Genomic DNA, 14,409 nt, shown 5'->3' with positions numbered 1-14,409 from the left:
TTGGAAGATCGCGAGGGAGAGTCCACAACTGTGATTCTAAGCTGTGAATCAACTGAATTTTCAGTCTGCAATGTACTTGCAATAAATTATTTGTTAGCCCTTATTGATAATGCAATGAGTTGTTTGGCAATTTGGTGGCCTGCACTGCTTGAAATGCTCTGAAATCGAATGTGATGGTATGCACTGTTTGAAATGTTATGAAATTGAATGTGGTGGCCTGCACTCTGCCTGAAATGCTATGAAACTGAATGTGGTGGCCCGCACTCTGCCTGAAATGCTATAAAATTGTGCCACTGTGCCTGAAATGCTATGAAACTGAATGTGGTGGGCTGCACTGTGCCTGAAATGCTATGAAAACTGAATGTGGCGGCCTGCACTCTGCCTGAAATGCTATGAAATTGAAGATGGCGCCCTGCACCCTGCCTGAAATGCTATGAAACTGAAGCTCAGCCCACCAGCCCTGAGTGACTGAGCTGCCAGCCCACCAGTCCTGAGTGACTGAGCTGCCAGCCAAAAAGGCCCGAGTGACTGAGCTGCCAGCCTACCAGGCCTGAGTAACTGAGTCACCCAGGTGGGACAGCCCCTTGAGAACTGTAGATTGCAGATCTCTTTAAGAACTGTCTTTTTATAGTGTTACCAAGGCAGGCATGGCTCCTCAGGTAAGTGAGCAGGTGTCTCTGGGGAGTTAAACTTTTGGGTAAAACACCTTTCCACATTTCTTCCCGCATACTCTTGTACTTTCGCAGGAAGCCTTTAAGACATTACCAAGCCATTTGCATTGTCACAGCATCCAGCAAGGGAATTATTAAGTGTCGGCAAACATTAATCATATTTTTAAATAATCAAGCACCATTCTGAGTGAAAGTAAGTCATTAACGATTCACCTCCTGCGCTCCAAGGAGTAGAGTCCAGGCCTACTAAACCTCTCCCTCTAGTCCTGGCAACATCCTTGTAAATTTTCTCTGTAGCCTTCATATAGAGATGAAGGAATAAGTAATCATTCTTTTGAAAATTTAAAAAGAGAGATTGTTATTGCTTCAGTGAAGGGTGGATGAAATGTGAATTGAGTCGTTGAAATGCAAGGGAATTTAAAGTTAGGAGCTTGAGGGCATATGATAAGCAGCAGAAAACATCAGTGTTAGGAGTGAAATAATTAATTATGTATTTATTCTAAAACCTTGTTCATGGATCTTTCACTGCTTTGCTTGTCAAGAACAACTGAATGTGCCTCATAAATCAATAGAATATAAGGCCCTTAATCATAAAAAAACTTAATATATGCAGCAAGTAAGAATGTCATTGTTCTATCAGGGACACCTGACAATAAAACATTCTCGGAGGTACACAAAAATGCTGGAGAAACTCAGCAGGTGCAGCAGCATCTATGTAGCGAAGGAAATAGGTGACGTTTTGGGCCGAAACCCTTCTTCAGAATAAAACATTCTCTCTCTCTTGACTATATGTGTATTGATTCATTCATTTTATTGCACATTTAAAAGCATTCACTGGTTTTGCTCCAGGAAGTAGCTTGTCTGGATAGTTCAATCCAACTTACAAAGACTGTTGCCAGATTCAAATCATGCTCACTCTCTGAAGAAAACAAGAATGCAATCTGTATAACATACAATCAATGCAAAGTTAAAGCAACTTCAAACTGAACTGACTGTTATGCAAAACAGTTCAATTTTCTGCTTTTTCCCCATTTCACCAAGTTATCCATGTACCATTCTAGCCAAGCTTGTTTCCTGCATATTGTATCGTTGTGAGAAGCTATTTTGCTGCATATTTCCGGTTTACTTTTAAACAGTAAAGCAATGACGCATACAAAAGTGTATCTGAACCAACCATTCTCTGCCACTTTGTGCAATATCTCACTTTCACCTTAAATTGCTTCCCCTTTTGTACTTTCCTTAAAATAATTCTACTTACTCTCATTTTAGCTGATTCGACTAACTGCAATTTAATGAACAATGCATTTATGACTTCTACCAAGAATTAATGCTGATTGGAAACCAAATTACTCCCAAACCACAGATTGTTCAGCCAACTTAAATTTAAACAAAAGCCCTTTGCAAACAGCTGGGCCATTCTATCATGTGGATTGCCAATCTTCTGACCCATAAAGGAGGGGGAAAAGCTTTTTTTTTTTTTTTTCAATCATTAACTACTTTTGTGAACAGTTAAAATAGAATTAGTGAATGTGTCATGGATAAAGTATCTTGCTAAAAAATCATTGTGGCTTTAAGAAAAAATAATTGAAAAATGCCAGCAGATGCATTTGCTTTTGCTTGAAAGCTTCACTGACTTTAACAATACATCCCCTGGAATGTACAAAAAACAATATGGTGCCCTAGAGGGTATCAAGCAGTTTTTGAAGGATTGGAGAAGGAAACAAGTGTTTTATCAAAGCCAATGAGAGGCTAACAGGTTGTGTTGCTGTAACTATTGCCACATGTGCTTGTATTCTGTCTCATCTCTTATTTAGAATTCAGGTGATTGGTTGATGAAAACTGCAATAGATAGAAAGTAAGATAACATGAACCGGATCAGAAAGAAAAAAAATGCTCAAAGACATGGATTTCATGGTAAATGGCCTCCTTGGAGAAATGCAGCAGAGGATGAATATTTTGGTTAATATGAGACAAAAGCAAAACAAAAATGAAGATGAGAAATAAAATTTAAAAAAAACACCATGAAGGTAATCACCGTGTGCTTAGGACTAAGCAGATAAGCACAAAAGCAGAAGCTGAAATTTGGTGAACTGGTTTAAAAATATTTGAGCATAGAATTTAAAAAATCATGTTTAAAAATAGGAAGAAATAATCAAAAGTAAAAAGATCAGGCGATTGCACACAAATAAAAATTCAAGATTTGAAACTAACATAAATCTAAGAAATCATTTTAACACATCAATTAAACACAAGTAGAAATGAGCAAGCATGAGGTTCATATTGAACTCAGAAATATATTTTAAAAATAAAGTACCTGGCTAATTACTAGTGATTCTTTATCGGATATTGTTTCCTTTTTATTACTTATCTATCGAAAGTATCCAAAGGGAAACATATATAGAAATTAAGAGCATTAGTCTTGCCATTCACGTGCTGGCTCTGGAGAGGGCCCAGATGAGGTTTACAAGAATGAGTGTGTTAACATATGATGATCATTTGACAGCACTGGGCCTGTACTCGCTTGAGTTCAGAAGGATGAGGGGAAAACATAATTGAAACTTACCAAATAGTGAAAGGCTTGGATAGAGTGGATGTGGAAAGGATGTTTCCACTAATGGGAGAGTCTAGGACTAGAGGTCATTTTCTCAGAATTAAAAGACATTCCTTTAGGAAGGAGATGAAGATTTCTTTAGACAGAGGGAAATGAATCTGTGGAATTCTTTGCCACAGAAGGCTGTGGAGACCAAGTCAATAGATATTTTTAAGACAGAGACAGATATGAGAATATGTAGAATTCAGGATATTTTAGGACTAAGGTTTAAGTATTCTAAGTTAAGTTTTTTAATTTATTTATTTTTACATAATTTAGTTGTTTCATTATCCTTGCTGCGACATAATTTTTCCTGGAAAACATGTGATGTTTATGTGATGTTTAATGCTATTGTAATTGGCTAAGATGTATTATGCTGTGTACGATTGTAATTGGGTAGAAAGATTGTCCCCACCTATATAACCAGGTGATACTGTAGTTATTGGTCTAGAATCACCACCCTTTGTAAATTACCTCCCACTGTGTCAACCATATATTTATGCTAATTCCTTTGTTTGAGCACATGTGTTTCTCTGTGGTCCACCAGGAGAGTTTCCCAGGGCAGTACAGAGAAACCTGGTGACCATGGTGAAATAAAGGATGATTTAAAGTATTATAGTCAGCGCTTTCACTGAACGGACTAAGGGATATAAATACCGGAATTATAATTTGGGGGCTTGTCCGGGATCTCAGGGGAGGCCCTCGCAGGTTTGCGGTAAAAGGGTTGAGTTGTAGGGTCATGGAATCTAGGAATTTGGCCCCCGATGAGTGAATTTACTCCATCGGTTTTCCTCCGATTCGCTAATCCAGCTGCTCGGCAATTCGCTGGCCTTTGAGAGGCTTCCCGAAGAGACTGAGGTTAGTAGTCCAAAGAATACTGATATTGGGTCGGTTATGTTGATAAAGGTGTTCAGCTGAGGGAACATTTCAGTATTGAGGTAATTGGAAATACGTTTTGGGCTGAAGTAATAATTTGACAAATTACTTTTAAATCAGCTTTGAGGTAGAAAATCAGGATGTTGATAAACTACTTTGAAAACCTGTACTGTGTAAAAGGTTGGGAAGGGGTTTCGGGCTGAAGTAAAAATTGACATATTACTTCAAAACCAGCGCCGAGGTAGAAGTGGGAAGGGGTGTCTGTGGTATTTCAGGACTGCGATCAAAAAACATTCTGCTCTAAATTCTGTTAAGTCAAAGTGTTTTATTGAATGTTTTTGTTTAAGTTTGTGTGGTTTAATGTTGTATGTAGTGACTTATGTTTTAGCTTAAATTTGCTTATATTCTTGCTTAAGTTTGCTTATGCTTTTGTTTAGGTTGGTATGATTTTGCTTGAAAATTGAAGAGGTAAGGAGGATACCACATTTTTCTGATAACAGGATTCTTTTGCTGATAAATATTCTGCCCCAGATCTATATCGGTGAGACCAAGCGGAGGTTGGGCGATCGTTTCGCCGAACACCTCCGCTCAGTCCGCAATAACCAAGCTGACCTCCTGGTGGCTCAGCACTTCAACTCCCCCTCCCACTCCGCCTCCGACCTCTCTGTCCTGGGTCTCCTCCATGGCCACAGCGAGCAGCACCGGAAATTGGAGGAACAGCACCTCATATTCCGTTTGGGGAGTCTGCACCCCCGGGGCATGAACATCGAATTCTCCCAATTTTGTTAGTCCTTGCTGTCTCCTCCCCTTCCTCAGCTCCCCTGCTGTCTCCTCCCACCCTCCAGGCTTCTGGCTACTCCTCCTTTTCCCTTTCTTGTCCCCACCTACCCCCACCCCCGATCAGTCTGAAGAAGGGTTTCGGCCCGAAACGTTGCCTATTTCCTTCGCTCCATAGATGCTGCTGCACCCACTGAGTTTCTCCAGCTTTTCTGTGTAACCACCAATATTCTGCTGCGAGTGGTTTCACTTAAAGCGGTACATCAGATTCTTCAGATTTACTATTCAAATCATTGTTAACTTTTATCATTCTAAAATATTCTGAGATGTGGAGGGGTATTATGAAATTTATTTTATTGTGGAATTTATTTTGACGTGTAATTTTTGTGTTATGGGGATCTAATTGTTGTGTGTGAAATTTTTGACCAAAATGAATCACAAGACATGAATGAGCTAAATGCTATTGCATTGCTTACTGAGATACTTCACAAGATCGTGTGGCTTGTATTTCTCTCAGACAGGCTTTCTCTAGTGGAGCAGATAAGAGGAGCCCGTTAAAGATCTATAACTGATAAGCCACCAGATGGCACAGAAAAATAAGTCATTGGCTGATGCTTCTCGGGACAGACGGGAGCAGCCCGTCCGAACTCTCACTGCCCTATGCGACCAACAGTCTGTAAAGTTAACGCGCAGGATTCTTCAGGACCCCTCTCACATCCTGTTTCCTGAGTTTGAGTGGCTCCCCTCAGGACGCAGACTCTGCTGTCCGGGTTGCCGGGCACAGAGGAGGAAGGCAACCTTCATCCCCAGGGCTGTCCAGCTTTTTAATGCTGATCACTGACTCATGAACATATGAAATGAAATAACCTTCAATATGCACTTTTTAATTGAAGCACTTAGGAAGCATTTTAAAACTATTGCTATGTGTTGAATGTTGATGTGCGGTGTGTGTTGTGTGATTGTGCAGTGTGTCTGTGAAATGCGTGTGCTGGGTGATTGTGCAGTATGCGTGCTGCTTATGTTTGTTGGTTGTGTCCCTTTTTAAAAAGCTACTGTAATGCACCTTTTTAAATTGCCGCTCGGGGACGAATAAAGTGCTTTGAATTGAATTGAATTGAATTACTTAATGCCATTGGTATTCCGCGTTGTTAATTTGAGTGGACCTACATTTTTATGGAAGTTGTTTAATATATGTGGTGAACAAAAATAAGCTGTTTCTCCATGTTTAGTTCTAACTGGTGACATAGAGCATCTGTCCCAGACAACCTCAGAGGTCAAGTCAAGTCAAGTCAAGTTTATTTGTCACATGCACATACAAGATGTGCAGTGAAATGAAAGTGGCAATGCTCGCGGACTTTTGTGCAGACAAACAACAAAACAACCAAACAAATTATAAACACAATCATAACACACATATTCTTTTACATAATAAATAATAGAAGGAAAAACGTTCTGTAGAGTTAGTCCCTGGTGAGAAAGGCGTTTACAGTCCGAATTGCCTCTGGGAAGAAACTCCTTCTCAACCTCTCCGTTCTCACTGCATGGCAACGGAGGCGTTTGCCTGACCGTAGCGGCTGGAACAGTCCGTTGCAGGGGTGGAAGAGGTCTCTCATGATCTGGATGGTTCATAATGTAGCAGATGATCAGAAATGTATTTTTGCCCCAGACCATTCAGTGCTTTATAAACCAATATTAATATTTTGAAATCAATTATTTGACAGACTGAAAACCAGTGTAAAGAACTCAAAACTGAAGTGATGTGATCCACTTTCTTAGACTTAAAGAGGACTCGAGCAGCAGCTTGCGTGATCTAATGGTTGACTTTGGTTTGATAGAGAGAGACTACGAGGATTGATTTGGATGAGTGGGAGAGTAGAATCTGTACTAATGCTCACATGCTGTGGCAACCGTCACCATTCATACAGCCCCCAACCTACGGTAATATTGATTTTGCAGCTGTTGCAGCACCATCTGCGTCCACTATACCAGCTCCAGCAGCACCGGCAGAATTCCCTGACTCCAACAGCACCGGTATTGGTGGCATCCCCAGTCGCGCTCTGTACCAGGAGTAAGACTAAAAAGAGCCAACCCATACCGCAAGTTCTAACCCCAGTAGAACACGCAAGATTCCTAGATAACGGGGTTCTGAACCCATGAAGGACTGGGTAATTAACATGCTCAGAATGAAGCCAGAGAGGAAGCAATCCTTACCGCCCTTACTACCACTGTGCAAAAACCTATTGATATCTCCAAAATTCTGTATACTAAACCCAGGAAAGGAGAGGTGCAGAAGAATTTTCGGAAAGATTTTCAGAGGTATACATCAGTCAGTCAGGGGATGCTAGGTATCGAGATGGTCAGAATTCACCCCAGTTCTGTGCTATCCTAGTACATGTCTTCCAACTACTGTTGCAGAGGCAGTAAAACTAACAATATGGACTGGACTGACAATTCTCAGAGCCAAATGGCCTGTGCAGTTAAATGATACTTTAATTGTATCCAGCAAGGCCATTGGAATAAGGAGTGCCCATGGTGGAGACAAGCAGGAGGGGGTTATCAGCAAGAACAAAGGGGAGGTTGGCAAGGATATCAACGACAAGCGAGGTGCACAGACTTCTCCCAGTCTGATCAATTTCCTCAATGCTGACTAGCCAAATTAGTGGTGAACGGGTGCTACACTGACAAGGAACCTGTTCTGGTATTACAAGTTGCAGGAAAATAGTGTACCTTCATAGTGGATACAGGGTCATCCATTCAGTCCACTAACAACCTCCCCAAATCTGACAAGACTCGGAGATTATTTGGATTTCAAGGACAGGTCTATCAATACCCCATCTCTATGCCAGTCGAAGTAACTTAACAGAATGAGATGGTGTAGCATCAGTTTGTGATCACACCAGGCCTAGACTGTAATCTGCTAGGCCGAGATTTGTTATGTATATTTCAGTTAAAGATCATATGTGGAGATACTGGAATAACTGTGACACAGTGGATAATAAAGAGAATGTGTTACTCGTCAGTAACACCACAATGCTGGTCTCTAACACTGGAAGATGAGCCCCTGCTCCATATCACCTTAGCCTATGACCAGATTGGTGGGAATAAAGAGCTATAACCATATTTTTAATACTGTAAAGGAACTAGATGGCATTAGTAACTGGACCACAGGGAACAGCAAAGTAAGCTAAGGTGCCTTCGGAATTGTGGAAGCAGAACTATGAGGTTGCTTCTCATGCAAAGGATTTAGGAGCTATGGTTAAGCAAGCGATTGGTCTGGCAAATCCAAACACGAGCCAGGAACAAGAACTGTCTAATAATTGTACTGTTCAATTTTATCAGTCACCAAGGATGGTTATTACACAGCTACTCCATCATCTGGGGAGTGAGGTAACAGAGTATGTGGACCCACAGGTGTGGGCAGAAGACTCTACTCAGGTAGGATGCGTCCAGATTAAACCCATCCAAGTAGCTCCCCAGAAAATTTAACACTGCCCTCTATGTGACAGTACCCGCTGAAGCAGCAGGCAAGCTTGCAATTTAAGTATTGTACCACCATCAATGACTGGGGTAATTGGATCTTCGGAAGCATGTCAGACTGGCTAATCAACATGGCTATGTACCAAGCTATTGTGATTATTTGTATTTTTGTAGGATTAGCAGTTGTAAAATGTGTATTGGGGAGGATGCAGACAGCACTGGAAGGCAAAGGTGCTATGAGAATGTTGTTGGTGAGACGGGATGAAGTATGTAATGAAGCAAAGACTGAGTAAGTTGATAAGGTGCAGGAAGAGTTTGAATGACTGGGAAGGACAGATATAGGTAGGAACATTGTGGAGTTATCATGGAATGATAAAAGGGAGGAAAGAGAATATGTAGAATTGGGGATACTTTAAGACTAAGGTTTATGTATTCTGAGTTAAGTTTTAATTTTTTATTTTGACATCATTTAGTTAAGTTTCATTATCTTCGCTGTGACATAATTTTTCCTGGAAAACGTGATGTTTATGTTGTAATGTTAATTGGCTCAGATGTATTATGCTGTGTATGATTGTAATTGGGTAGAAAGAGTGTACCCACCTATATAACCATGTGATACTTTAGTTATTGGTCTGGAATCACCACCCTTTGTAAGTTACCTCCCCCAGTATCAACCATATATATATACGCTAATTCCTTTGTTTGAGTGCATGTGTTTCTCCGTGACCCTCTAGGAGAGCTTCACAGAGAAACCTGGTCACCATGGTGAAATAAAGGATGATTTAAAGTATTCTAGTTGGTGTTTTCACTGATCGACTAAGGGATATAAATACTGGAATTATCAGATAGATTCTTGATTAGTACAGGTGTCAGGGTTTATGGGGAAAAGGCAGGAGAATGGAATTTGGAGGGAAAGATAGACCAGCCAAGATTGAATGGCGGAGCAGAACGTGATGGGCCAAATGGCCTAATTCTGCTCCTTTCACTTATGACTTTCTTGGTGGAACATCATAAAGTTTCATACAAAATATTTGATTCCATTTATCATGTGCAAGAAGTTTTAGAGTGTAAAAAACACCAGGAAGAAATAACTGTAAGAAAGAACTGCAGATGCTGGTTTAAATCAAATGTTGACACAATGCTGGAGCAACCCAGCGGGACAGGCAGCATCTATGGAGAGAAGGAATCTCCAGAGATGCTGCCTTAGCCGCTGAGTTACCCCAGCATTTTGTGTCTACATAGGAAGAAATAACTTACAGGTACCAGCAAATGTCTAATTTCAGTCTATATTCTTGTGAGTTAATATGTTTTAAGAAATATCTAGTTTTGCTTTTTTGGAAATGAAGCTTAGCTAGAATAAGAAAAGTATATGGTTAAGGTATTGACTGCAGGAAAGATTCACAAGAATATTGCCAGGAATGGCAAGTTTGAGTTAAGGAGAGAGACAGAATAGATTGTCACTGAGTCCAGAGCAAAGGAGGCTGAGGGGAGACCTTAAAAGTGTTTATAAAATCATGAGGAGCATGGTGGATGGGCACAGTCTTTTTCCAAGGATAGGGAGTCTAAAATTAGAGTGCATTGGCTGAAGATGAGGTGGTGGAGAGGGGAAATATTTAAAGGTGACCTGAGGGGCAAGTTATTCACACAGAGTGGTGGGTATGTCAATAGAGCTGTCAGAAGAAGAGGTGGGGACAATTACATTGTTTAACTGACATTAGGGCAGTTTCATGGACAGGAGCAATTTAGAGAGATGTGGACTAAATGCAGGCAAATTGGATTAGCTCAGGTAGGCACCTTAGTCATCATGGATGTGTTGGGCAGAAGGGCCTTTTTCCATTCTGTATAACACAATGACACCATGACACCATACTTCTTCTTGAAATATGCATAATTTTTATGGGATGGCAGGAAAGTATTTTCCTGATTCCTCTGTTCAGATCAAAGAGTCATTGCCTCAAAATAAGGGACCACTGAAATGCAAAAATGTTTTTTCACCCAGATGGAGATGAGGCTGTGGATGTTGGTCTCTGAGTATACAGAAGTAGAAATCAATATTTTTTTTGACAATGAGGGAAACAAAGGCTAAAGTGTCAGGATCGGTAAATTGTGCTGATGTATAAGATTATCCTGAATGGAGCAGGAGCAATGGAGCTAAATGTCCTACTCCTACTTCTATTTCTAATGGTCTTACATATGTTTTTATCAAGAGAATGCATGAGACACATTCAGATTGAATTATCTACAAATATAATTAATATGGATGCAATATGTGTGAAAAGAAGACCACTTGTGGACTTGATAATTTTAGCTGGGGTAGAAAGAAAAACAAAAAGTGTGAAGACAAATGGTACAAGGAGTATAAAATCAATGAATCTTCAATTAGACGAGTTAAATGAAAGTATTTCAAAACAATGAAACTTGAGGAGATAAATGTCTCCTCCTTTATGACTTGATGTACAAAAGATTGACAATAGGAAAGCAGTGATTGAATTTGGCTGTTCCACCACTTGGAACTTCCTCTGCAGACTTGATTTGAGATATAAATAACTTCAAAATACTGAGAGGAATTCTAGCAGTGATAAATAATTTGACTTGGATTAACAATAATGTAGAAATGATGAAACCTTAAATCCAAGGGACATTTACTTAAAGCACCCCTTATGTGAGATGGGCATTGGATGGTCAACAAACTTGGACACAGGAACTGAGTTCTACATTTAAACAATTTAATGAGTCCCTTGTCTTAAATTGTGTTTCCATTTTAATTTAACTTTTTCGAAAAGGTTTCCAGGGCCTTGCGAAACCCAGCAGCTGAAAGGAGACAACATCTGTCACCACGTGGAGAGGTATCTTTTCAACTGTGCTTTTGATGCAGGGCAAGCAATAATCTTATTTCCCAGAGACACAAGAGACTGCAGAAATTGGATCTTAAGTTAAAAACAAACTGCCAGAGGAACTCATGGGGTCAGGCAGCATCATCCACAGATGCTGCCTGACCCATTGATTTCCTGCAGCAGTCTGTATTCCCAAATCCTTTTGTTGACTTTCAATTATCAAGATTATTTCCTCCTTCGACATTTGCTTCATGTGTTACCAGCCACACATCTTTGCTCTCAAACCATCTGACATCTATGTAATTACCCAAACCCCACCACCTTACAATTCCCTCAGAATCCATCACTTCGGCATCCCATCAGGATGAATTATTTTGCTCCTGGGTCATTACTTTTATTTCAGAGTTCGCTGACACTGTCTAACAGAAACATGTCTTGTGGGGAGGACATTTCAAAGCATTCAAGATTTGACGGGATGCGTGGTTGCCCCTTTGCAAGTCCCACTTCATTGAATATTGGATGAGAGTTGGACAAGGTTAAACAGTCTGAATTGTACCTCCTGTCACATTGTCCCAGTCATGTTGATTGCATTAGAATGGACTACAAAGGCACAATAATCTTTGTTGTGGTATATACATTTCCTTTACTTTACTTTACTTACTTTATTTTAGTTTTGTTTAGTTTCAAGATACAGTGAGTCCACCAAATCTGCACTCACCAGCGATCCCCACTCATTAACACTACCCTACACACGCTAGGGACAATTTGCAATTTTACCAAGCCAATTAACCTTCCACACCAGGGCATCAGAAATGTCCTCGTTCTTCAGGGAACGGGGATTCCCCTCCGCCACCATAGATGAAGCTGACACCAGGGTCTCATCCATACCCCGTAACACTGCTCTCTCTCCCTATCCCCGCACTCGCAACAAGGGCAGAGTCCCTCTGGTCCTCACCTTTCACCCCACCAGCCGGCAAATACAACACTTAATCCTCCGCCATTTCCGCCACCTCCAACGTGACCCCACCACTCGCCACATCTTCCCATCTCCCCCCATGTCTGCCTTCCGCAAAGACCGCTCCCTCCGCAACTCCCTTGTCAATTCTTCCCTTCCCTCCCGTACCACCCCCTCCCTGGGCACCTTCCGTTGCAACCGCAAGAAATGCAACACCTGTCCCTTCACCTCCCCCCTCGACTCCATTCAAGGACCCAAGCAATCGTTCCAGGTGCGACAAAGGTTCACCTGCATCTCCTCCAACCTCATCTACTGCATCCGCTGCCCTAGGTGTCAGCTGATTTACATCGGGGAGACTAAGCGTAGGTTGGGCGATCGTTTCGCAGAACACCTCCGCTCAGTCCGCAATAACCAACCAGACCTCCCGGTGGCTCAGCACTTCAACTCCCCCTCCCATTCCCAATCCGACCTCTCTGTCCTGGGTCTCCTCCATTGCCAGAGTGAGCAACAGCGGAAATTGGAGGAACAGCACCTCATATTCCGCCTGGGGACCTTGCGTCCGGATGGCATTAACATTGAATTCTCCCAATTTTGCTAGCCCTTGCTGTCTCCTCCCCTTCCTTAACCCTCTAGCTGTCTCCTCCCACCCTCCCATCCGTCTGCCCTCGGGCTCCTCCTCCTCCCCTTTTCCTTCCTTCTCCCCCCCACCCCCCATCAGTTTGAAGAAGGGTTTCGGCCCGAAACGTCGCCTATTTCCTTCGCTCCATAGATGCTGCTGCACCCGCTGAGTTTCTCCAGCAATTTTGTGTACCTTCGATCTTCCAGCATCTGCAGTTCCTTCTTGAACACAATTAACCTACAAGCCTGTATGTCTTTGGAATGTGGGAGAAAACTGGAACTCCAGGGGAAAAGCCACGCAGGTTCTGGAGGGAATTTACAAACACCGTACAGACAGCGCTTGTAGTCAGAATCGAACCTGAGTCTCAGGCAGCAAATCTACTGCTATGTTTAATAATAGCATTTACAAAAAAAAGCTTTGTAACCCACCTGTGAGTATTGTTCTGTGCGAGCAGGCTGGATGTTGAAATCCCACTGCAGATATCTGAGCATAAGAACACTCTGGAAATATGAGATCATCTTTGATCTGCCCTCACATGTCATGATAGAAAGATCCCGTGCTAAAATTTTGAAAAGGGCCATGATACATTTTCAATGTTTATCCCTCAATCCATGTCTTTCCAAACAAATTGTGTTAATTTCCTTATTTATATTAGTGAGACCGTACAGAAAGCAAATTAAGTCAGTTTAACTACATTTTACCTGTGACAACGTATTAAAAGTATCATTGACTTTAAAGATAATTAAATTGTCCTTAAGGGGATGTGCAAAGCACGCTAAACATTAATTTCTTAAATAAAGTTTTGAAATGATTTTCAAATGAAGATAATTGAAATTATGATGGGATATGTACAGTAATCTGCCATTGCATGAAGCTTGGTATGTAATTCAACTGCTTTCATGGGCACAAGTGGGGAAACGGCTTGACCTCCCAGCATCATGGGCAACTGGAGTTAAGAACAATCTCATGGAAGCGGTGTTGAACAAAATCTGGCACTAAGATATCTCAGAAAATATTTGGTCAGTTGTTCAGAAGTAAATTTCAATAAGAATAATGGAAAAGAAGAAGACATAACAGGGGGAAGTTTAGGGAATTAATTCGTGAGCTGAGCTGAAGGCAAGAGTCCTAATAACACTTATGGGTCTGTCCCACTTAGGCGACTTTTTAGTTGATGGTAGGAGACTCTGTGCTCGTCATATGTTCGCTGATGGTCTCTGGTGAGGTGCCTTCATGGTCGTGAGGAGTTCACGCATTCTGGGAACTAGTCATGGCCTCAGTATGGTCGCCGCAAATTTTTCAGCAGGTTGAAATATTTTCTGCAACAAAAAATTGGTCGCCATGGAGATAATCAATAATCCTATAGTCGTAGGTGCAGTTGTAGTGGGGTCACCATGTAGTTGTAGGTAGTCGTAGGTAGTTTTAGTTAATCGGTCATTTTCATTGGCTCATTGGGGGGAAAAAAACGTAAGCAGTAAGTTTCAGGACCAAGGAAAACCGACCGGTAAAGTTAAATATCCGCCGAAGTTCACAGCTGTGTATCTCTGGCTTATTAAAATTTGCTGGCTTCTTAAAAGTTGTCTCCACTCCATCCACCCCTTTCTCCGCCCCTT

At 41.4% G+C, this 14,409-nt stretch overlaps 1 long non-coding RNA gene across 1 annotated transcript in view; it reads left to right on the top strand.

Moving 5' to 3' along the window:
- The first annotated feature begins 762 nt into the window (after positions 1–762).
- Positions 763–14,409, top strand: part of LOC129702240 (uncharacterized) — a 43,014-nt gene continuing 29,367 nt past the window's right edge. Inside the window, exon 1 of the long non-coding RNA XR_008724348.1 lies at positions 763–4,119. This is a non-coding gene — a long non-coding RNA (uncharacterized LOC129702240). The remainder of the gene's footprint in view (positions 4,120–14,409) is intronic.

This window comes from Leucoraja erinacea, chromosome 12 (assembly GCF_028641065.1).
Source record: "Leucoraja erinacea ecotype New England chromosome 12, Leri_hhj_1, whole genome shotgun sequence".
Taxonomy (NCBI): Eukaryota; Metazoa; Chordata; class Chondrichthyes; order Rajiformes; family Rajidae; genus Leucoraja; species Leucoraja erinaceus.
The sequence above is the reverse complement of the archived record's forward strand: the minus strand, read 5'-3'. Positions and strand labels throughout refer to the sequence as shown.